Source organism: Macaca mulatta, chromosome 18, assembly GCF_049350105.2.
Source record: "Macaca mulatta isolate MMU2019108-1 chromosome 18, T2T-MMU8v2.0, whole genome shotgun sequence".
NCBI classification, from domain to species: domain Eukaryota; kingdom Metazoa; phylum Chordata; class Mammalia; order Primates; family Cercopithecidae; genus Macaca; species Macaca mulatta.
This window is the reverse complement of record NC_133423.1, coordinates 80715913-80739083: the sequence shown is the minus strand read 5'-3', so window position 1 is coordinate 80739083 and position 23171 is coordinate 80715913. Positions and strand designations below refer to the sequence as shown.

Sequence of the window (23171 nt, the reverse complement as noted above, 5' to 3'; positions counted from 1 at the left end):
GGTATCATCCTATACGACCTATTAATTCTAATTTCTACGTTTCTAGCATTTTCTCTTTAGAATCTGATGGTTGGGTAATAACTGCCAAAGTCTGCTTAGTTATATGATGGTCTTGTCTCAGTTCTTTCTCTCTTAAATAATTCTTTAAAGCTGATTAGGGCAAGGGTCCAATTACAGAGTGGGAACTGAACACACACATTTATATCCACCTCCTTCCAAAGCCCTTGTAAAGTGGTTTACGAAATGAAAGACACAAATTCACAAGGTCAAAGAGATAGGAAAAGAGACAACACCAGACAAGTGATATCAACAAAATCCAGGAGGACAAGCGATCCCTGAGAATCAGGAAGCTGAAACCAAACTGCTGGCAGGGAGAGAAGCCAGTAAAGCAGCAAGCCAATTCATGCCATAGAATCTCAGAAAACATCAAGCATTGGAGGGCACGGCTGAAAACAGATCAGTTGAAAGGCCGCACAACAACACACCCTTGGAGCCCCAGGCCACACGAGCAGGGTCAGAGCTTTACTCCCCAGGAAGCCTGCATGAGACCGAGCTGGGCTTGGGGACATCAGGCACAGGTAAGGGAGGGGCCAGGTGCTGTTCACCCTACGCTGGATAAGCCCACACAGAAGCAGTGAGGGCTTCCCTTTAGGTTAGAGAAAAAAAGCTCTAGAGTTCCTGATATTTGGGATCCCCTAATCAAAGGCCATGTGTGCAGCAGTTGACAAACCCCAATACAAACACAGCTTTCAACTTATATTTTTAACTTTTTCAATATAAACGCTCACTAAGAAATACCAGACATTTATATGCTCCCCTCCACACACACACACAAAAGAACAGGATGCTATTTTAAAAGATCATTCAGAGAATAAAACTAATCTCTTAGAAATTTAAAATATGGCTAGGTGTAGTGGCTGACACCTGCGGTCCCAGCATTTTGGAAGGCCAAAGCAGGATGAACACTTGAGGCCAGGAGTTCAAGACCAGCCTGGGCAACACAGCAAGACCCCTGACTACAAAAAAATGTAAAAATTAGCCAGGTGTGGTGACATGGGCATGTAGTCCCAGCTATGTGGGAGGCTGAGACAGGAAGATTGCTTGACCCCAGGAGTTCAAGGGTGCAGTGAGCAATGATTGTACCGTTGCACTCAGCCTGGGTGACAGAGTGAGACTCTATCTCAAAAAAAAAAAAAAAAAAATTAAAAATATGATGGTAGAAATTAAAATTTCAAAGAGCAGTTAGAAAATAAAGTCAGGAAGTGCCCAAGAAGTAGAAGAAAGTAGGAAAAAGCATCTGCCCTCAGTTGCTAATGGCTTCTGTTCTGAGAGAGGCAGGAAGGGCAGAGGACACAGGACCCGAGGCTTTATCAACACAGATCGCCATCGCCAACATGTTCCTACTGAAAGGACCACGGAGGCGTTCTGAAAACTATAAACAAAGGGGAAACAAGTCATTTATCGAGGGAAGGAAAAAATCGTTGATTCGGTTCTCTTACATTAAAAGAATAAATTTGAAAGCCAAAAGATCAAGGACAAAATATTGAAATTCAGAGAAACGTGGTTTTATTCAGACACTGAAATATGAAATGGGATTTGAAATACCAGCTGGCAATCTGAATTATTTTTACTCCTTCTCAGTCCTGTGTTTGGGGGACAATTCCAGCAAACCTGGGGCAACAGGGGACTTGGCTTTTAACACTCATCTGAAAATCCCTCTCCAGAAGGTCTCGCCTCCCAAGGAGAGCAGCCTGCACTGAATCTGAGCCCTAACAAACACGGCACCAAAGCTGCTGTTTACCTGCATCGTGCAGATCGATGTACAGAGTTCAAAGAGGTGACCGCAGAATTAAAACATCAGCTCATGAGATGCCAATCGATGCCGCTGCTATTTCTGAGCTGCACCCCAAGTATGGATTCTGGCTCATGTTCCCTCGCAGTCCCCCAAACCGCAACTCTTTTCATCTCAGTTGTTCTTAAGACCCCCTGTGGAGGAGCAAATCCTTGCCAGGCTTTATAGCCCACATAACCCCCAAGAAACTGGACACTGAGGAACGGTGACAGCCTGCCCTGCCCTGCCCTTGAAGATTAGGAGAACGCCCCTTGCGGCAGGCAGTACACTTTCATGAGGCCAACTGATTCCTACAAACTGCCAAGAAGGCAGGGTGGGCACCTCTCCCCAACACCGACCACTCTCATTTCTACCTTTCTCCATCACAGTTTAGGAATTCTCTTTCTCAGGGCTCCTCCATTCATTCGTTCATTCTTCACTCACCCAACAAGCATTCCCCAAACCCTCCCTTTCCCATGCCAACAGCAGGCTAGACCCCACTGGTGGGGAGATACCGTTCCACCCTCCCTGGCCTCCAGGGGTTCTTAAGCAGGGCCAGGCGCACAGCAGAAGGACCAGGCACACGGCAGGAGGACCAGCACGCAGCGGTGGGACGGGGCTGCCTCACCTGTGGCCCCCCTGAGCTCAGGAGACACCTCTCGATTTACTCCTTTTTTCCTTCCTTGAAATCCAGGCTCACCCTATCACCCAGCGAGAAACCTGGCTGGGTTTTTGTCTGCCCTGGGGCCTTCCTCCTTAGGCTGCAGGCGCTTGCTCAGTTCCCTCACATGCCCTCGGGGCGCAGGGCTGCGGGTGCATCTTCTCAGTGGGGGCACTGCTCTGGAGAATACCCCTTTGGAATCTATCATTTAGTGTCCCAAGGGATGTGCTCAAAACAATGGACACAAGTCTCAAAGCAGCCAACAAACAAATCCTGCAAGGCCAGCCCCAAAACGCCCTTGCAGGTGGAAAAGGAAAAAAACACTTCACAGTGCTCAGTGTTCGGCTCTACTCATCATCCTCTACAAAGGGCTCAAGCGCCAGCGCTAACTTGTCTGAATAGTGACAGCAGCAAGTCTGCTCAAATTTAGATTTAAGCACTGATTTTTCAGTCAAACAACCCAGTCACTGTTTCTTTATTTTAAAACATTTTAACTTTCACCTCTTTTATAATGCACTCTCAAATGTACACTCTTACACACCTGATAGGAAAGAAATAACAGGACAAAAGGATAGACAAAGTTTTAGTTTGTCTCAGAAAAGGAAACATTTCTACAAAGAACACCACCATCGAATCCTCTCTGACCCATGGCTTGGGACCGCTCAAGTGGATGCAGCTCCCGACCTCCAGGGCGACTGCTGTTCCTCGGCCGGCCACCAGGGGCACACCCTACCCGCGGTTTGCTAAGGACAAGCCAGGAGCCAGGCTAAGGAGTCACACCCCGCGCTGGGACTGCCCTTCCCCGCAGTAAGCTCGCGGGGGCTGTGACACACACACAAAGAACGCGCCAGGGGAATCGTGGCTGTCGCACGTGAAGGCACAGAGGTAGGACTCAGAAGAGAGAATGAAGCCTACTGGGTGAAGAAGGAGCCTTGGAAGAGAGACCCAGGACCAGAGTGGCCTGTCTTTAGGGCCACACTGATGGAAACCCGTCTATGTATACATTTTTCCATTTCATAAGATTCTGAGAATACCACATGCCATCTTGTCCAGTCCCCTCGTTTTGGTCAAAAGGAAACTGTGTGACTTCCTCAAGGTCACATAGCTGGTTGGTAGAGTCAGAACCAAACTTTTGAGTCCTAGTCAAAACCTCTTAAGGCTCTTACTAGGTTAAATCAACTTCTCTGCTAAGTGAACGTTTTTCCTTTATTTTTTTAAGAGGCAGGGTCTTGCTCTGTCACTCAGGCTGGAATGCAGTGGTGCAATCATAGCTCACTGCAGCCTCGAACTCCTGGGCTCAAGTGAGTCTCTTGCTTCAGCCTCTCCAGTAGCCGAGACTACAGGTGTGCACTACCACACCCAGCTAATTTTAAATGTTAGGAGTTTTTTGCAGAGTCAAGATCTTGCTATGTGGGCCAGGCTAACACAAACTCCTGGGCTCAAGCGATCCTCCCACCTCAGTCTCCCAAAATGCTGGGATTACAGGCGTGAGTCACCATACCAGCCTAAATTTCTTTAAAAAAAAAAGTCAAATTTCTAGAACTCACAAGTACTTTATTAGTGCTTTCTGGTTTCACGTTGCATAGCTCAAGTTAGTCATAGCCTGACAGGCTCTGAATATAGCCGCTGCAGCCTTAACAGTAATGAAAGAGGCTCAAATTATTGACTGGTGGGGAGACATTAGAATAAACCCAATTCTGACTCCAGAACCTGAAATAAAGTATAGTAAAACCCTACCTGTGGGCCTGATAGTGTTTCATTGTATACTCATTTATATAGTTGATATCAGAGAGGTGCTCATGCCCAGTAATTGGTTCCATCTATTTCCTGGGAAATGGATCCCTCATATGAGATTCCTCTCTGAGAACAACTTATTCTGAAATGACAAGCTCTGCTGTTTGAATTGTCACACTTATTAATTACATGTAAATCTATAATTATGAAATCAGGAACCACAGCCTCTTGGCTGCTGCCACACAAAACGCTAGGCACCAGCAATCCATGCAAACCAAGCACTAATACTTGATTCATTCCTGGACTCCTTCAAGCTTCCTTCAAGCTTCCTACCCCTCCAGATTAACAATTATACTTCCCAGTACAAAAAGGAGCTGGTACCATTCCTTTTGAAACTATTCCAAACAACAGAAAAAGAGGGACTCCTCCCTATCTCATTTTATGAGGCCAGCATCATCCTGATACCAAAACCTGGCAGAGACACAACAAAAAAAGAAAATTTCAGGCCCATATCCCTGATGAACATCGATGCAAAAATCCTCAATAAAATACTGGCAAACTGAATCCAGCAGCATAGCAAAAAGCTTATCCACCATGATCAAGTCGGTTTTATCCTCGGGATGCAAGGCTGGTTCAACATACGCAAATCAGTAAACATAATCCATCACATAAACAGAACCAAAGATAAAAACCACATGATATTACTATCTCAATAGATGCAGAAAAGGACTTTGATAAAATTCAACACGCCTTCATGCTGAAAACTCTCAATAAACTAGGTATTGATGGAATGTATCTCAAAATAATAAGAGCTATTTATGACAAACTCTCAGCCAGTATGACACTGAATGAGCAAAAGCTGGAAGCATTCCCTTTGAAAACTGGCACAAGACAGGGATGCCCTCTCTCACCACTCCTATTCAACATAGTATTGGAAGTTCTAGCCAGGGCAACCAGGCAAGAGAAAGAAATAAAGGGTATTCAGATAGGAAGACAGGAAGTCAAATTGTCTCTGTTTGCAGATGACATGATTGTATATTTAGAAAACCCCATTTTCTCAGTCCAAAATCTACTTAAGTTGATAAGCAACTTCAGCAAAGTCTCAGGATACAAAATCAGTGTGGAAAACTCACAAGCATTTTTATACACCAATAATAAACAGAGAACCAAATCATGAGTAAACTCCCATTCACAATTGCTACAAAGAAAATAAAATACCTAGAAATACAACTTACAAGGGATATGAAAGACCCCTTCAAAGAGAACTACAAACCACTGCTCAACGAAATAAGAGAGGACACATACAAATGGAAAAACATTTCATGCTTATGGACAGGAAGAATCAATATCGTGAAAATGGCCATACTGCCCAAAGTAATTTACAGATTCAATGCTATCCCCATCAAGCTACCAATGACTTTCTTCACAGAATTAGAAAAAACTACTTTAAATTTCATGTGGAACAAAAAAAGAGCCCATATAGCCAAGACAATCCTAAGCAAAAGGAACAAAGCTGGAGGCATCACACTACCTGACTTCAAACTATACTACAAGGCTACAGGAACCAAAACAGCATGGTACTGGTAGAAACAGATATGTAGACCAATGGAACAGAACGGAGGCCTCAAATATAATGCCACACATCTAAAAACATCTGATCTTTGAAAAACCTGACAAAAACAAGCAATAGGAAAAGGATTTCCTATTTAATAAATGGTGTTGGGAAAACTGGCTAGCCATATGTAGAAAACTGAAACTGGACCCCTTCCTTACACCTTATACAAAAGTTAACTCAAGACAGATTAAAGACTTAAACGTAAGACCTAAAACCATAAAAACCCTAGAATAAAACCTAGGCAATACCATTCAGGACATAGGCATGGGCAAAGACTTCATGACTAAAACACCAAAAGCAATGGCAACAAAAGCCAAAATTGACAAATGGAATCTAATTAAACTAAAGAACTTCTGCACAGCAAAAGAAACTATCAGCAGAGTGAACAGGCAACTTACGGAATGGGAGAAAAATTTTGCAATCTATCCATCTGACAAAGGGCTAATATCCAGAATCTACAAAGAACTTAAACAAATTTACGAGAAAAAAAAAAACCCCATCAAAAAGTGGGCAAAGGATATGAACAGACACTTCTCAAAAAAAGACATTTATGTGGCCAACAAACATATGAAAAAAAGCTCATTATCAATGGTCATTAGAGAAATGCAAATCAAAACCACAATGAAATACCATCTCACACCAGTTAGAATGGCGATCATTAAAAAGCCAGGAAACAACAGATGCTGAAGAGGATGTGGAGAAATAGGAATGCTTTGACACTGTTGGTGGGAATATAAATTAGTTCAAACATTGTGGAAGACAGTGTAGCAATTCCTCAAGGATCTAGAGCCAGAAATACCATTTGATCCAGCAATCCCATGACTGGGTATATACACAAGGGATTATAAATCATTCTACTATAAAGACACATGCACACATATGTTTATTGCAGCACTGTTCACAATAGCAAAGACTTGGAACCAACCCAAATGCCCATCAATGATAGACTTGATAAAGAAAATGTGGCACATATACACCATGGAATACTATGAAGCCATAAAAGAGGATGAGTTCATGTCCTTTGCAGGGACACGGATGAAGCTGGAAACCATCATTCTCAGCAAACTAACACAGGAACAGAAAACCAAACACTGCATGTTCTCACTCATAAGTGGGAGTTGAACAATGAGATCACATGGACACAGGGAGGGGAGCATCACACACTGGGGCCTGTTGCGGGGTGGGGGGCTAGGGGAAGGATAGCATTAGGAGAAATACCTAATGTAGATGACGGATTGATGGGTGCAGCAAACCACCATGGTACGTGTATACCTATGTAACCAACCTGCATGTTCTGCACATGTACCCCAGAACTTAAAGTATAATAATAATAATAATAATAATAATTTAAAAAAAGAATGATACCTCCCAGGCAAATAGATCGAGACTACTTAATCCTGCTCTCATGGCAGACATCAGTAATCAATTCAAGACACATTATCTTATTGAACCTGAAAAGGGCCTTAAAATCTTTTCAACCCCACCCTCAGGGAATAATTGTGATTCCATCAAAGTGGGCACTGAGAAGGAAAGGCTGTCCCCTCTGGTCTCTCTTCACAACATCCACCATACTCCTACGGACGCCTTCACTCCAAACTCACTAAGCACTGCTTCACAGACTTTCAGAAATCTTCAGGTGATGAGGTGTCTTAGGAAACTGGTAAGGAATATACATTGCTGATAACATTATAAATCAACATGATTCTTATGGACAGGAAATAACTAACAAGACCCGTAAACTCGGGGATTCCATTCCTCAGAATGCAGTTAAATAAGAAAAAAAAAAAAAAAAACTAAGCACAAAAATTACGGCATACATGGTAGTCTTTCAAACCTTGAGTTCATTCTTCTCAGAATGTTCAGAAAGACAGAGAATATGATTTGCCTACAATGTACACTACAGAACTGACTCTGTGCGTCACATCCCGTTGGGGGTCACCTGATAATTCCAGCATCTCTTTCTAGTCTTGGAATCAGAGTTAACCTATATGTCAAGGATTTTTGTGTTTATTTTTTTATTCAGTCATCCATTTAGTTAAATGTTTAGACTTTAAGGCTTACATACTTCTTTTTGTTTGTTTTGGTTTGGGGTTTTGTTTGTTTGTTTTGATACAAGAGCTCACTCTGTCACCCAGGCTGGAGTACAGTGGCACAATATCGGCTCACTGCAACCTGCTCCTTCCAGGCTCAAGCAATCCTCCTGTCTCAGCCTCCCAAGTAGCTAAGACTGCAGGTGCACACCACCATGCTAGGCTAATTTTTTATTTTTATTTTGGCAGAGATGAGGTGTCATTATATTGCCCAGGCTGGTCTCAAACTCCTGGCCTCAAGCGATCCCCACCTCAGCCTCCCAAAGTGCTGAGATTACCGGCATTAACCAAGCGCCCAGCCGCATGAGCCGAGCGCCCAGCCGCATGAGCCGAGCGCCCAGCCACATGCTTCTGAAACGTCTTCAGCGTCTTCAGCATTGACAAGGAGTTCAGTTAGGGAATTCAGGAGGCCTGTACAGAGCAGCAGACCTTGTGGGCAGAAAGAAATAACATAAAGAGAGAAACAGGCAGAACTGTGCATGATTAACAGTTTGGACTGTTCTGACTCCAAAGGTGACCAAAAGAAGTAGAGGTCCCATTAGGCACCTTGGACACCAGCACACACACCCCACCCACCCCGCCTCAGCCTGCCCCGCCTGCCAGGCAGGTGGCCTTGTGTGGAGATACCTGCAAGGGAAGGCAGTGCATAGTAATGAGGGCAGTGCCACGCTTGCCTGGCTCGCCCACTCCGGGGGCAGATGGAGCTGGCAGATGCAGAGATGAGGTCATGTAGGAAGGCACCTTCACATCTTGGAGCAGGACGGTGCCTCGGCCCTCTCTGGAAAGAGTGAGAGCCCAGCCCCCGGGCCCTGGCCTTAGCAGTTTAGGCCAGGGTTACTGGATGGCTACTCCTCCCCTTTCTACAGCCCAAAAACCAGGGTCAACTCAAGAGCAGAAGACAAACGGCTCAGGATGCTTAATCCAGGAAGCGCTGCACCTGCCCTTTTCGATTTCAAAGAAACCCCACAGAAATATGGCACAAATTCCATATTAACCCACAAAGCACTTTTTTGAAGCTTTGCCTAAGGGGAAGAGAATATACTCCTCCAACCTACTCTCCCCCACCCCCTACACCCGGCCCCCTGCACTACACTAGGTTTGTTACAAAGCAATCAACAGAAAATCCCAATCCTACATATCCAACAAGAGCCTCGGGTCCCCAAAGTGAAGTATCCTATCAGTCCGCCGGACCAAAGACTGGAGGGTTTTTATTTTTTGTTTTTTGTTTTTTGTTTTTGAGACGGAGTCTCGCTCTGTCACCCAGGCTGGAGTGCAGTGGCGGATCTCAGCTCACTGCAAGCTCCGCCTCCCGGGTTCACGCCATTCTCCTGCCTCAGACTCCCGAGTAGCTGGGACTGCAGGCGCCCGCCACCTCACCCGGCTAGTTTTTTGTATTTTTTAGTAGAGACGAGGTTTCACGGGGTTAGCTAGGATGGTCTCGATCTCCTGACCTCGTGATCCGCCCGTCTCAGCCTCCCAAAGTGCTGGGATTACAGGCTTGAGCCACCGCGCACTGACCATCACTCCTAAAACTACCAGCGAACTCCCTGGAGAGCTCCAATTCATTCCTCACTTGATTGTCTGTCTAGGCCTCCCTTTGCATCAAAGAGAACGGACGTACTTTGCACGTGGATCCCATTCCAGGGGCTTATCAGATTACGGACTTACTGGGCCTGTCTGCTCTGGGCTGTAAAATACTATGCTGGTGGTATAAAATAATTCCTCTCACCTCAAGCACTTTTCACCAGAGGGAAAAAGGTATGATTTTTACAAGTCACAGTAACCACTACCAAAAAAGAAGTGCCATAAAAGCAGAAAACGTTATCAAACTCAAGTCCATCCTGTGCTGTTTTTATTACCACAACATTCTGTAAGATTCCTTTTGGAGGTGTTGAGAGCAGATTTCACTCAAGCAGAGTAAATCTCAGTCCTCACACGCTGTTGTAGGAAAAACTGAGCTAGCAATGCAAGAAAATGCAGCTCCAGGCCTGTTACGCCAGACTTCGCTTCGTCTGTCTACCTCATGAGGGAACATATTCCTTACGGAAGTAAATTTAAACTAATACATGGCATAAGTGAGCTCAAGTATTTAGATTAATGCCCCGTGGACATTAGTGAGCATAGCTTGGAAATGTCCACAGTTCCCTCCATGAAAGAATCAGAAGCCCATATACAGAGAAGAAGGTGCCACATTTGAGATACAAAAATATGGCCCGTGCACCCATGTTCACACACTTATCTCACTTGGTCCTCACAGCAGCCCTTTGTCAGGGGAGGACAGATGACTTCATCCTCAATTCCCGCATAAGGAAAACACGGATTCTCCTAGTGGGCCTGTAACTAGTAAGGGTAGAGTCAAGACTCAGACAAGCCTCAGACTTCCCATTTCCCATATCCACTGCCCTGTTCGCCAGCCGAACCATCTCTCCAGGAGGCACGCACAAATGCACGCACGAATTCATCCGCTGATTCACCGCCCGTGCAGTCAGCAGCACGCAAGGACGGGATAAAAAGATTATGTCCTGATTCCTGCAGTGAGGACACTTACAAATGAGACTTAAACTTTACAAAGGAATCAAAGGCAGAAGGTTAGGGTGACAGTGACCGAACTAATTGTACAGGCAATCCCCACTCCATCAACTGGATTGCTGATGGCTGAGTTCCAAGCGAGCATTTGTTGGCTACGCATGTGAAACTAAGATATGCGTTTTTCCATTGAACTGATGCTGTAAATAAAGAACGATTATATCCCAAGCTTGCTGAGCTACAGCACTCTACAGTGGACACCCACATTCATTGACTACATTGTTTCCATAGGAAAACTTACTCTAATTTCATATCAGATTTCAACCAGTGTGAACCCAACTCCAGGCCTTCAGTAGAAGCAGAAGCACCAGGACTGTAAGATCTGTGGTGAACAAAAGGCCTAGTGGATTTGGACTCTCACAAACTGCCATCAGTGTAAATCTTCCACAGGAGCAAAGATGAGCAAAATAATAATATCGATGATGAGAAAAGCTGACATTTACTAACCATATAAAAAGTTCTGGGCGCCAAGCTAAGCAATTCCTATGGAAAAGTACCAGCTATTATCTCTTTAGACATTGTTTCTGCTCCATTCAGTCTCTTCTATCCTACTGGAACTCCAGTTATGCCTACATTAAACTTTTTCACCATATATATATACACACACACACACATATATATATATATCTTATTGTTTTATTTTCTATCTCTCTGAGTTTCTCTGAGTTTGGAGATTTTCTTCCAGTTTTTTCTACAGATGTATCAAATATGATAACCCTATTTATTGATTTCCTAATATCAATTATTATAGTTTTCAGTTATAAATGTTTCATTTTATTCATTTTCTAGTTTTCAATTCCTTGATGAATTTTTAAATCTTGATTTTTATTTCCTTGAACATATTAAACATTCATCTTTTAAAGTCCATGTCTGATAATCTCATTCTTCAGATTCTCTGTGGGTCTGCTTCTATTGTCTGTTGAAAGGTTTTCGTTTGAGTTGCCTTGTCTCCTCATCTCTCTGGTCATGTTTGATTAGGCCTTAGCATAAGTTTAAAGGAAGAAATTAAAGCAACTTGTCCAAGGACACATGTTAAGGCCAGGACACTTTTCAGATCTTTTCAGACTCTGAGATGAAGGTTTAAAAAGAACAGAAGGTCTTGGTGCTGGGACATCATCCACCCTAAAGAAACTGTTCCTAATAAGAAAATATTTGTAATATTTAAAAACACTGTCTCTTTCTGCTACTGTTAAATTTATTTTTCTCTCATTCTTGCAGAGCTGGCCTATCTGGTGGATTCCCAAGTTCAGCAATCTTTCAGCCACTGAGTGTTCTAGCCTCAATGGTGGTGGCTCCTCTACCCTGCTGGTGGAAAGGAAACCCCGGCTGCTGAGTTCTAGGAAAGCCAGGGCCACTGACATTATCAGGAGTGAAAAACCAAAGTGCCAGAGGCTCCATGTCTCTCCTAGCCCAGCTCTTAAGGAAGACCACACCACCGCTCTCTCCTCCTCCCCTGCTCTTCCGATCAGTTAAAGAAGGAACACGACTCTTAAATGGGGAAGAAGAGCAAGTTCCACAACTCCTTCAGTTCCGTTTTTCTTATAATAGCCCCACTGCTTCTTGGCATTTCCAGAGAGCAGTTTGTCCCAGTGTACAAACTCCGTGCAGCTAAGCAGAAATAGAGAATGTGGCCTTAACTGTTAAAAAAATAATTAACGTGGTTTCTTTTTTTTTTTTTTTAGATTATAAAAACTTCATCTTTAATCAAGGCTTTTAACATGAACAGATTTCTTGAATAAAATGGAAAGTTTCCAGTACACTGAAACATAAATCCACAAGTCACCACACATACAACACCCGGCAGGAAAAAAACAAAAACAGCAAGTTTACATGATCTCTGGTAACAGCCATGGTCTCAAACTCAGATGCTTCCTCCATCTGCCAAGTGTGTTCTGGATACAGAGCACATCGTGGCTTCTGGGGTCACACTCAGCTGAGGCTGTGGGTCCACAGAGCACTCATCTGGCTGGGCTATGGTGGTGGTGGCTCTACTCAAGAAGCAAAGCAGTTACCAGCACATTCAAACAGTGTATTGAACATCTTTTAAATATCAAAGTGAGAAACAAGAAGGCAACATAATAATATTATCAGAAAGATGTTAGGAAGTAAGGACAGCTGTGTAAAGCTTGACGCTGAAAAGTAGCTTGCCAGCTTCATTTCTTTGGCTTCTTGGGTAGCGGGCGCCAGAACAGCAAGATGTGAGGTTCTGGTTCCTGGATCATATAATGGACCCATCCCTGACTCTGCTGAATGCCAAGATTCCTCCATTCAGATTCAGACATCAAACGAGTTTTAGGGACCAGCTTGGCTATGTCCTTGGGCAGCACGACATGTCGATACTCAAACTCCTCGTCATCGTATTTGTCCGAATAGTCAATCTGTTTGTGCGACATGATCGCTCGGTCTGCTAGCCTTCAGCCCCGCGCCGCCAACCTCCAAGCAACTCCCAGCAGCACCTAACGTGGTTTCTTACTTAAATCATACTTCCTATCCAAGGAACCACCTGTTTGTTTGCCGCCTTTCTTCACAAGCAACACATGTGCGAGCTCCTCACTGGGCAAGATGGGTCACTGATGAGTGGCTCAGGCACCCACCTCCCGCAGGGAGCCTCCGCAGATCATGTGGAATAACCTCGCTTACCAAGCGAGGCACCAAGCTCCAAACTTTGGATTTGTTATTGTTACATTCTGCAATTTTTTACAAGACAATCTTTACGGTTCCTGAGTTGCATATCTAGCAGAAAAGGATGAAGAATCATGACAACTGCAGTAGGCAGCTTCTAAAGTGGCTCCCAATAATCCCCGCCTCCCAGTATTCACTCCCATATGGCCCGGACCCAATGACTCGCTCCTAAGAAATGGAATGCAGCAAAAGTGGCAGATGTCACCTCCGAGGGGGAGGTTATACAAGGTACTGGGGGCCGGGCACAGTGGCTCACACATGTAATCCTAGCACTTCGGGAGGCCGAGGGGGTGGATCACCTGAGCTCAGGAGTTTGAGACCACCCTGGCCAACATGGTGAAACCCCATCTCTACTAAAAATATTAAAAATTTGCCAGGCATGGTGACGTGCACCTATAAACCCAGCTACTTGGGAGGCTGAGGCACGAGAATCGTTTGAACCCGAGTGGCAGAGGTTGCAATGAGCCAAAATCATGCCACTGCACTCCAGCCTGGGTGACAGAGCGAGACTCTGTCATAAATAAATAAATAAACAAACAAACAAACAAATAAATAAATGAAAGATGCTGGTGGCCCTCTTTTTCATACTCCCTCTCTTCCTCTTGCCTGTTTGCTCTTGCAAGCTGCCATGCATGAAGAGATGCAAGGCAAGGAGCTGAGAGAGGCCTCAGGACACATACGCAACAGGCCACCAGGAACTGCATCCTGGTGACAACCACCAAGGAGCCTGAAAGCAGACCCTGCCCCAGTTCCGTCATGAGATGACTGCAGCCCCAGCTGACACCTGTTGTAGACTTGTAAGAGATCCCCAAGCCCAAGCACCTACTAAGCCATGCCCAATTCCTGATCCACAAAAACTGTGACATAATCAGTGCATGTTGTTTTAAGCTGTTAGGTTTGGGGACAACAGCAATGGGCAATTAATTAATACAGATATAATGGAAGGTATTTAGTAAGCACTGACTCTGTCCAGGCTTGTTACATATTTAATCTTTCAACAACCCTAATGAAGTTGGGTTATCCCCATTTTGCAAATCAGGACATTAAGGTTTAGGGCAGATCAACAGTGTGAGGGGTTGATAAGAGCAAAGTTTTATAGGATTACAAGGTTCTGCTCTGCGAGCAGTAATTCTGAATATTCCTACAGAAGTCTACTCTCTGGGCTATAAGAAAGCAAAGATATTACATTGCTTTAACTGACAAAACCTATTTAGAGTGATTTAAGCACTAGCAATAAACCTACCATCAGCAAATGAAGTTAGCATGGCTGGAGACCTACCCTGTAATACAGTCATTCAGTCTACGAGTCAATCTCTAGGGAAGATATCACAGCACCCAAGATCAGAAAGAAGAGAAGTGGAGATTTCAGAACTTGCTTTTAAGATCTCATTATAGACACTTCAGAGTTGCTTTGAGCAGCCATTAAAACAGCTCCCTGTGAAGTGTTATGTCGTTTTATTAAGTGCCTTTTTATCTCGGTAGAAAAACTCTCCTTCATTTGATATCATTTCCACACATTGTGACTCAATAGGGAGCCTAACACCAGGATGGGGCTGTTTCAGTTCCTCCCGTCTCACCTCCCCACTCCACGCGTCCTTAGTAGGGGCCTTGGGAACCGTGACAAGACATTTTAGGGGAAACAGGATTGTTCTTCCACCCTGCAGATGGCCCACAGCCAGGACCCTTAGTCCTGGGACCCGACAGACAGAGGGAGAAGGGAGGCACGAACACCTGCCGGAGCTCACTGCCTCATCTCTCGGCTTTAAATAACCCCACTGACCCTTCTCATAAGATCGTTCGATTTGAAATGCAGGGAAGACTAAATGAAAAAAGGATTTTTAGAAAAAGAATGAAAAAAAATTGTTCTAAAGAACAGCTGATGGCCCAGCATGGTGGCTTCAGGTCTGCAATCCCAGCACTTTGGGAGGCTTACATGGGAGGACTGCTTGAGCTCAGAAGTTCGAGACCAGCCTGCACTACATGGCAAGACCTTGTCGCTACAGAAAATAAAAAAGTAGCTGGACATGGTGGTGCAAGCCTGTAGTCCCAGCTATTTGGGAGGCTGGGGTAGGAGGATCGCTTGAGGGTGGGAGGTTGAGGTAGCAGTGAGCTGTGATTGTGCCATTACACCCCAGCTTGGGTGACTGAGTGAGACCTTATCGAAAGAAAGGACAGGACAGGAAAGGAAAGAGAGAGAGGGAGAGAGGGAGAGAGGGAGAAAGAAAGAAAGAAAGAAAGAAAGAAAGAAAGAAAGAAAGAAAGAGAGAGAGAGAGAGAGAGGGAGGGAGGGAGGGAGGGAGGGAGGGAGGGAGGGAGGGAGGGAGGAAGGAAGGAAGGAAGGAAGGAAGGAAGGAAGGAAGGAAGGAAGGAAGGAAGGAAGGAAGGAAGGAAGGAAGGAAGGGAAAGGAGGGAGGGAGGGAGGGAGGAAGGAAGGAAGGAAGGAAGGAAGGAAGGAAGGAAAGGAGGGAGAAAGAAAGAAAGAAAGAAAGAAAGAAAGAAAGAAAGAGAAAGAAAGAAAGAAAGAAAGAAAGAAGCTCATTTCATTAAACAAATTCTAAAGTACCAGCGAAAATGCGGAATATGCATATCTTTAACCGAGGTTAAAAAAATAAAATTAAAATAATCTTTTTTTTTTTTTTTAAAAAAAAGGAAATGTGGAATAGCAAAGGCTTCAATGCAAGGCAAGAAACAAGGATCGTTTACCCACCCTCACACTTCCCAAGAATGTGCTCACGGGCACCGCCTTAGTTAGTCTGGTGCCCCCTTTTCTCACCATGTTGTACCCTCTGAAGCGGACACAATCCTGATAGCTCATGCATCATCTGTCAGAGCCCAGCACCCCAAGATCCTCTGTGGTGCTTTCCCGTTATAAAAACTGGATGTCACTGACACTATTTCTACCACCATACAGAGGCAAAATTAAACTTTCCATTCAAGTTGAGAGACCCCACCATGTATGGAAACAGGTCTCGAAATAGCCTTGCCCTTGTCACCTCTCCTGTCTCCGTCTTGACCTCAGACAAACATTCGCCTCGTTGGTCCTCATCACCACACCTCTGGGATGAGGCTTAGAAACAGATCATAGACCTCAAGCATATAATATCCCTTAAATCGTATGGAAACCTTTGTGGGCAGGTAATTTTTTTTGGTGAGAGGGTCCCTCATGAGATTTGCAACGTAATCTATGACCTAAATAGTTTTTAAGACCTGCTAGATACGCCAGATGCTGTTGCTCACCCCTATAATCCCAACACTTTGGGAGGCTGAGGTGGGAGGATGGCTTGAAGCCAGGAGTTTGAGACCAGCCTGGACAACATAGCAAGACACTGTCTACAAAAAATCAAAAAATTAGCTAGGCATGGTGGCATGTCCCTGGTGTCCCAGGTACATGGAAGGCTGAGACAGGAGGCCTGCTTGAGCCCAGGAGGTTGAGGCTGCACTACACTCAAGCCTTAGTAACAGAGAAAGACCTTGTCTCAAAAAAAAACAAAAACAAAAAGACCCGCTGGATAGATAAATGTCCTCTAAGTGCCTTCCACTCTACATAGCCAAGTCACCATGTTTCAGGTCACCTTCCTGATGTCTGAATTCCCAAGGCAACCCTGGGTCCAAATCTTGGGAAGGACAAAGCTACTACTGCTTCTCCATCTCAAAGCCACACACTGCTTGATCTCAAAGAGTATCAATTCTGTCTAATCGCCTACTGCCCTACTTCCTGTCCTACCCACCAGGGCACACTGGTTGAATTCTGCAGACGTCGTCAGTTACACTGTCTTGAGGTCCCACCCACCGTGCTGCACTTTCAGAGCAGAGGCCTTGGCAGCGGTGGTCATTTTTGTAGTTGTCACCCTTGCTTTTGTCCTCGTGGCGAGAGAGAGGGGGGGATGGATGAAAGGTCATGCCACACTCACATACAGCTGAGACTCAGAATCAGATGCACCAGACCATGTCTCGCTTGTGTGACATTGGGAAGGGAAGCACATGGCTATTGCTGTAAGTCCCAGCAAGATCCCATGTCTCCACCCTCACAGGCTTCTGGTTGAGTGAGGAATACAGACAAGTAAACTGGGAAGTGGCATCGACTGTGACAAGTGCTGTGATGGGGATGCACAGGGACACCTGCCCACACTGGGGCAATCAGGGAAGGCTTCATGGAGGCAGGGACACGAAATCTGAAACCAAAAGGATGCATTAGCCAAGCAGAGAGACAGGCAGGACTGGTGAATGGAGAAGGGAGGAGGAGGGAGGAGAACACAAGCAGAGGCCACAGAGAAGGAAGGCTGTCCGAGTGAGTCAGCGTAGTCAGACATTTGAGGCTTTTCTCCGCAGGAGGCAGAGAAGCCAGCACCTTCCCATGAACACGTGGATGGAGGGGTCTGGGTTATGCTCTCCACTCCCCCATTCTGCTGATCCCACTCTGACTGGAATAAGCTGGTTCCGTGGTAAGCAGGTCATTTTGCAAACCTACTGCCAAAAGCCAAGGAAGCTGAGAGGTCGAAGAAAGAGGCAGCAAATCCAGTTCCTCAGAGAGCAACATTTAATGGGATGCGTGAACAGGAGCCGTGTCTCGGGTGGCCTGCAGACGAAATGGGGGATCCCTGCGCTACCATCCCCAGGCCCAGGGCTTACGTACCACAGGGGGACAAGTGTCTGCGCTTCAGAAGGGATATGCAGGACAATTACAGCAAGATTTACGGTAAGTACGGTAACATCAAGGTTGTTTTGACCTAAGGGCAAGATTTATGGTAAGTACATGCTCTTACACAAGGAACAAGATGAAATAGAAATCTTAGAGGCATTCCCAGAACTGGAGTTAATTGGAAGCCAACATGATGGATTAGCATCCAGGATGGAGTCATCTTCGCCCCCACAGGTGGTCTCAAAGAGGGTCTCTCGCCCCTTGCCCTAACCCAGAGTCTCTACCTCCCCACTTCTGACATTCCTGCACATTCCCCAAAGGGGATCTGAAGCACACACATGAACACACACATACCTGCACATGCATACATGTGCACACACATGCCCACACAGCCCACACAGACACTGTTACACAGACCTAACATGCAGTGCCCTGGATCACCCTAGGTTCAACGTGGCTAGAGCTGGGAACACCACTCACTTCCCAGAGTCCCTTCTCCATAGAGTTCTGGACTCGAGTTGACCAAAAGAGGAATTTGCTGGAAGTAAAGACTGGGCGTTACTCTCTGAAGGTCTTTAGCACACAGAGATGACAAGGTTCCCAGCAGAGCCCCACTTGTTCCCACTCCTCTCTTCTGTGTCTGATTCTTCTCCCAGTAGCGGCCCTCCCACTGTAGGGTGCAGAGGCAGGAGCTACACAGAGCAGTGGCTGCCTGCAGACACCCACTCCATGTCCCCATATGCTAGACTCTGTTAATTTGCATCACCTCATTTAATCTTCAATCCAATTCTACGAGAGATGTACTAGTGTGACGCCTTACAGTTGGGAAAACAGGCTTAGGGAGGTGATACAATTGATCCTGGTCTGTGCCTCAGAAACCCAAGCTCTAGACCTCTATACTGTACCTACTCCTGCCTCTTCACAAACACCATCTGGGCTTGCAATGCTGTGACAAGTGCCAGAGAGACAAGCAGGTATGGCAATGCCTTTATTCTTCCACTCACTAAACACATATTCCATGTCTAGGCCACACCAGGCACTGTGTTAGACATTGGAGGTTCAACAGTGCATACAGTTGTCCCTCGGTATCCCTAGGGCATTGGTTCCAGGACCTCCTACGGATACCAAAATCTGAGAATGTTCAAGTCCTGATATAAAATGTTATAATATTTGCATATAACCCATGCATATCCTCCTGTACACTTTAAATCATCTCTAGATTACTTATAATACCTATACAACATAAATGCTATGTAAACAGTTGTTATGCCATATTGTTTAAGGAATAATGACAAGAAAAAAGTCTGGGCTGGGTATGGTGGCTCACGCCTGTAATCCCAGCACTTTGGGAGGCCTAGGCAGGTGGATCACTTGAGGTCAGAAGTTCGAGACCAGACTTACCAACATGGTGAAACCCTGTCTCTACTAAAAATACAAAAATTAGCCGGGCATGGTGGCACGCACCTGTAACCCCAGGTACTCAGGAGGCCGAGGCAGGAGAATCTCTTGAACCCAGGAGGTGGAGCCAAGATTGCACCACTGCACTCCAGCCTGGGAGACAGAGTGAGACTCCATCTCAAAAAAAAAAAAAGAAAGAAAGAAAAAAGACACAATTTTTTTCCCAGTATTTTAAATCCAAGGTTGTTGAGTCCACAAACATGGAACCCACAGATATTGGGGGCCGACGGTACCTTATCGCATAAGCACGTAATATGCACAAACAGGGACAAAATATGATGCTAGACCTCAAGGTTTCAATGGGGTGGAGTTCTGCTTTCAGTTCCTGTTTATGCGCAGAGTGGCAGGAGCCCCCTGCCTGTCTTGGGTGGGACTGCTCATGCCCGGGGTGATGCACTCGGCACCACATAGTTTTCCTCGGACTTGGCAAGGATCCCTTACGCATGATACACTAGAACGCGCCCTGCATCAGAGGTTCATGAGAAACTCAACAATGGCCTTTCTTCATCTTAAGCAACCTATCATTTAGGATTTACAGCTCATAGAGCACAAACACGTTCATGGTTGTATTTGATTTTCATGATGACTCTTGGAGGTTTCATCATTCCCATTTTACAGATCAAGAACTTGAGCCCCAGCACGATTTACAGTCACACTACTTGTAGAAATGGGGTTAGAGCCACTTCCCATGCCTCCGTCTCCTAGTACGTACTTTCTCCATTGCTAAAAGACCTTCGCTCCAGCTCTTGAGTCCTATAGAAGTCAAAAACGGTTTATAGAATCCACACTGGACCAGGAGAGGCTTTCAAAAGCCAAGGAACAAAAAAGTTCAGAGCCAAGGTATCTGTCTCCATCCATTTTCTGTTATTTATAACAGAATACCTGAAACTGAGTACTTTATAAAAAAAAGTAATTTATTTCTTACGGCTATGGAGGCTGAAAGTCCAATAGACTTTGAGGAGCTGCATCTGGTGAGGGCCTTCCTGCTGCTGAGGACTCTGTAGAGTCCTAAGGTGGAGCAGGGCATCACATGGCAAAGGGGATGATGAGTTAGCTCAGGTCTTTCTTTCTCCCTTTATAAAGCCACTAATGCCACTCCTGTGATAACCCATTAATCCCATTAATATCACTCCCGTCATGGATTAACCCATTCATGACAGTAGAGCCCTCATGACCCAATTACCTCATAAAGGCCCCGCCTCTCAATATACTGAGAATTAAGTTTCAACATGAGTTTTAGAGGAGACAAACATTCGAATCATAGCAGTATCTCAAATAAAGCCATTCACCTCTTACAACTGAGCAACTTTGATTAATTTTATATTAAAAATCATTTTATGCAAGTAAGTATAGATAACTTAGTAACAATCCCACAGCACAATCCCAGTCTTCTTTCTCATGATAATGTGAGACTATCAGTAAATGTTTGAAACATGAAATTCTACTGTACATACCTTAAGATCTATGGACATAAATCTCTTTAAGTTTTTTTGGAGTCAAGAAAGAAAATGTGTAGTATATGCTTATTAAGATATGATCTGTCCCTTGTATGAACCACTGCATATTCCCAGAGATATTCTGGATAAACATCCTATATGTAGTGTAGACATTCCATAAAGTAAAAGTCTCCAAACTTCTTTGATTGCACATCCTAATTGTAAAAGAGTTTGTGTGCATCCTCTAATATGTGTGTACTCATTTATAAACTGCACACATGTACTACTGTACTAAAGTATCATAGAATATATAAAACATACAGAAGTAGAAACTTTAGAAGAATGATATTTTATCAGTCAGGATCTGCTTAATACTGAGCCATCCAACCCGGACGTCAATGGGATGCTGGAGCTAATGAAAGCTGCAGCTGCCCTCAGACCTCCAGGTTGCACAGTTCCGTACATTAAAAGGGCCGAGCTGGGCTGGGCACGGAGGCTCGTGCCTGTAATCCCAGCACGTTGGGAGGCCGAGGCGGGCAGATCACCTGAGGTCAGAAGTTCGAGACCAGCCTGGCCAATATGGTGAAACCCCATTTCTACTAAAAATACAAAAATTAGCCTGGCACCTGTAATCCCAGCTACTCAGGAGGCTGAGACAGGAGAATCGCTTGAACCCTGGAGGCAGAGGTTGTCGTGAGCCAAGATCACACTGCTGCACTCCAGCCTGGGCGACAGAGCAAGACTCCGTCACAAAAAAAAAAAAGGCCGAGCTGGTGTCACAGACAGACATGTTATCAGTCAATGCAAGCACAGTGGAGAAAGGGCTCTTAGCATGTCCTTCCACACAGAGGCCGGGAACACGCAGAAACAAAGCTGTGCGAGCGGAGGCTGGAGGCAGCCTCTTTTACTCCCTACAGGGGAGTCAGCAAGGCGAGAGGAAGCTGGGGTGCAGAGAGGAGCTAAGCCAAGCAGCGAGAAGGCAGCACTCTCAGGACCGCAAGGGATTCTAGTGCAATCCCTGTCTTCCTGGGGCCCAGCTGTGTGCCTGCCTTTGGGTTGCAAGGGATGTTGTTTTGTTTGCTCTGTTAACGGAAACCTGGGGAATGCTGTGGCCCTCTGATGTTCTCTCATGGCTGGGCAGCAGGCATCTAAAGCTTGACCCCCAGGAGGAAATGTCCCGAAGATTTTGTAGATGAGCCCTGGGCACGCCCCTTTCCATTTGGTCCCTTCACTTTGCCATTACATCATTAAATGAACCACTTTTTTACATGCACCAGCTCAAGTTTCTGCTACAAGTATTGTTTCTATGTCTAACCGTAACTTAATCACGTGCTGCTCTACCATTGCGGTTGGAGAGCAATACATCAAAAGAATGATGTCTCCCACCTAGAAAAACGTGGACATGCAGAGGCTGGGAAAGATCACTGTGGCCCGATGTCAGGGCCTTGCCAACATCCAAGTCCTGCCTCCAGCCAAAGCACCAGGAGCACTCATTCAGCCACTGTTACGCTCAGTGTATCAAATGTGCACCGCGGGCCAAGGTCATTGTTTAAAGGCACTGTTGCACATGCACTCAGAATTTCAGTTACAGAAAGCTGTGTGCATCCTCTAATCCATCAGAAAGTGTTTGTTTTTACATTCTAACTTTACAACTGACTGACTTTATTTTAAAAGAGAAATGAACTTGCAGGGCTGAGGCAGGAGGATCACTTAGGCCCAGGAATTCAAGGCCAGCCTGGGCAACATGGCAAGACCTCATCGCTACAAAAAATAAAAAATAAATAAATTAGACGGGCATGGTGGTGCTTGCCTATAGTCCCAGCTACTCGGGAGCATGAGGCAGGAGGACTGCTTGAGTCCAGAAGTTCAAGGCTGCAGTGAGCTATGCTCCAGGCAGGGTGACAATGCGAGGCCTTGTCTCAAAAAGACTAAAACTAAAAAAGGAAAAAAGAAAAGAGGCATGAAGGAAAAATACATGTGCTAGGAAAGATGACGCCTCGTTCCAGGAGTGAAATCATCATTCTGGTTTCCATCTGGACCCTTTGGTCTGGTTTCACATTTTGACCCTGGGGAGCAACAATACATTGCCCCTGCTCCCCCGACACCCAGTTCTCTCTCAAGCAGGCAGGAAGATTGCAGTTCGATTGAGGCAACAAGGCCAAAAGTTTGCAGATGATAATGTGGTCAGATGAACCAAAGGAAGTATGTTTCTTCACTTAGTGGTTTGGACAACTTCAGAGGTCAGGGAAAATATCGCAGACCTTCTCCGAACTCAGAGCTTAAACTTCTGCTCTGCTGTGATCTGACTCTACGACCTCAGCACCTAATTTCAAACACTGGTTTCCCACCCAGTCTTATCCAAACTGGCACAAAGGAGCCTTTCCACAGTGTCCGCCACACGTAAGAATGCGCTGGCCAATCTGCCACAGCAGTGCCCAG

At 45.3% G+C, this 23171-nt stretch overlaps 1 protein-coding gene and 1 pseudogene across 5 annotated transcripts in view; both read right to left on the bottom strand.

Moving 5' to 3' along the window:
- The window catches only part of RAB31 (RAB31, member RAS oncogene family), a 151208-nt gene that overhangs the window by 88496 nt on the left and 39541 nt on the right, over positions 1-23171 (bottom strand).
- On the bottom strand, positions 12536-12973 carry LOC144336500 (cyclin-dependent kinases regulatory subunit 1 pseudogene; annotated as a pseudogene).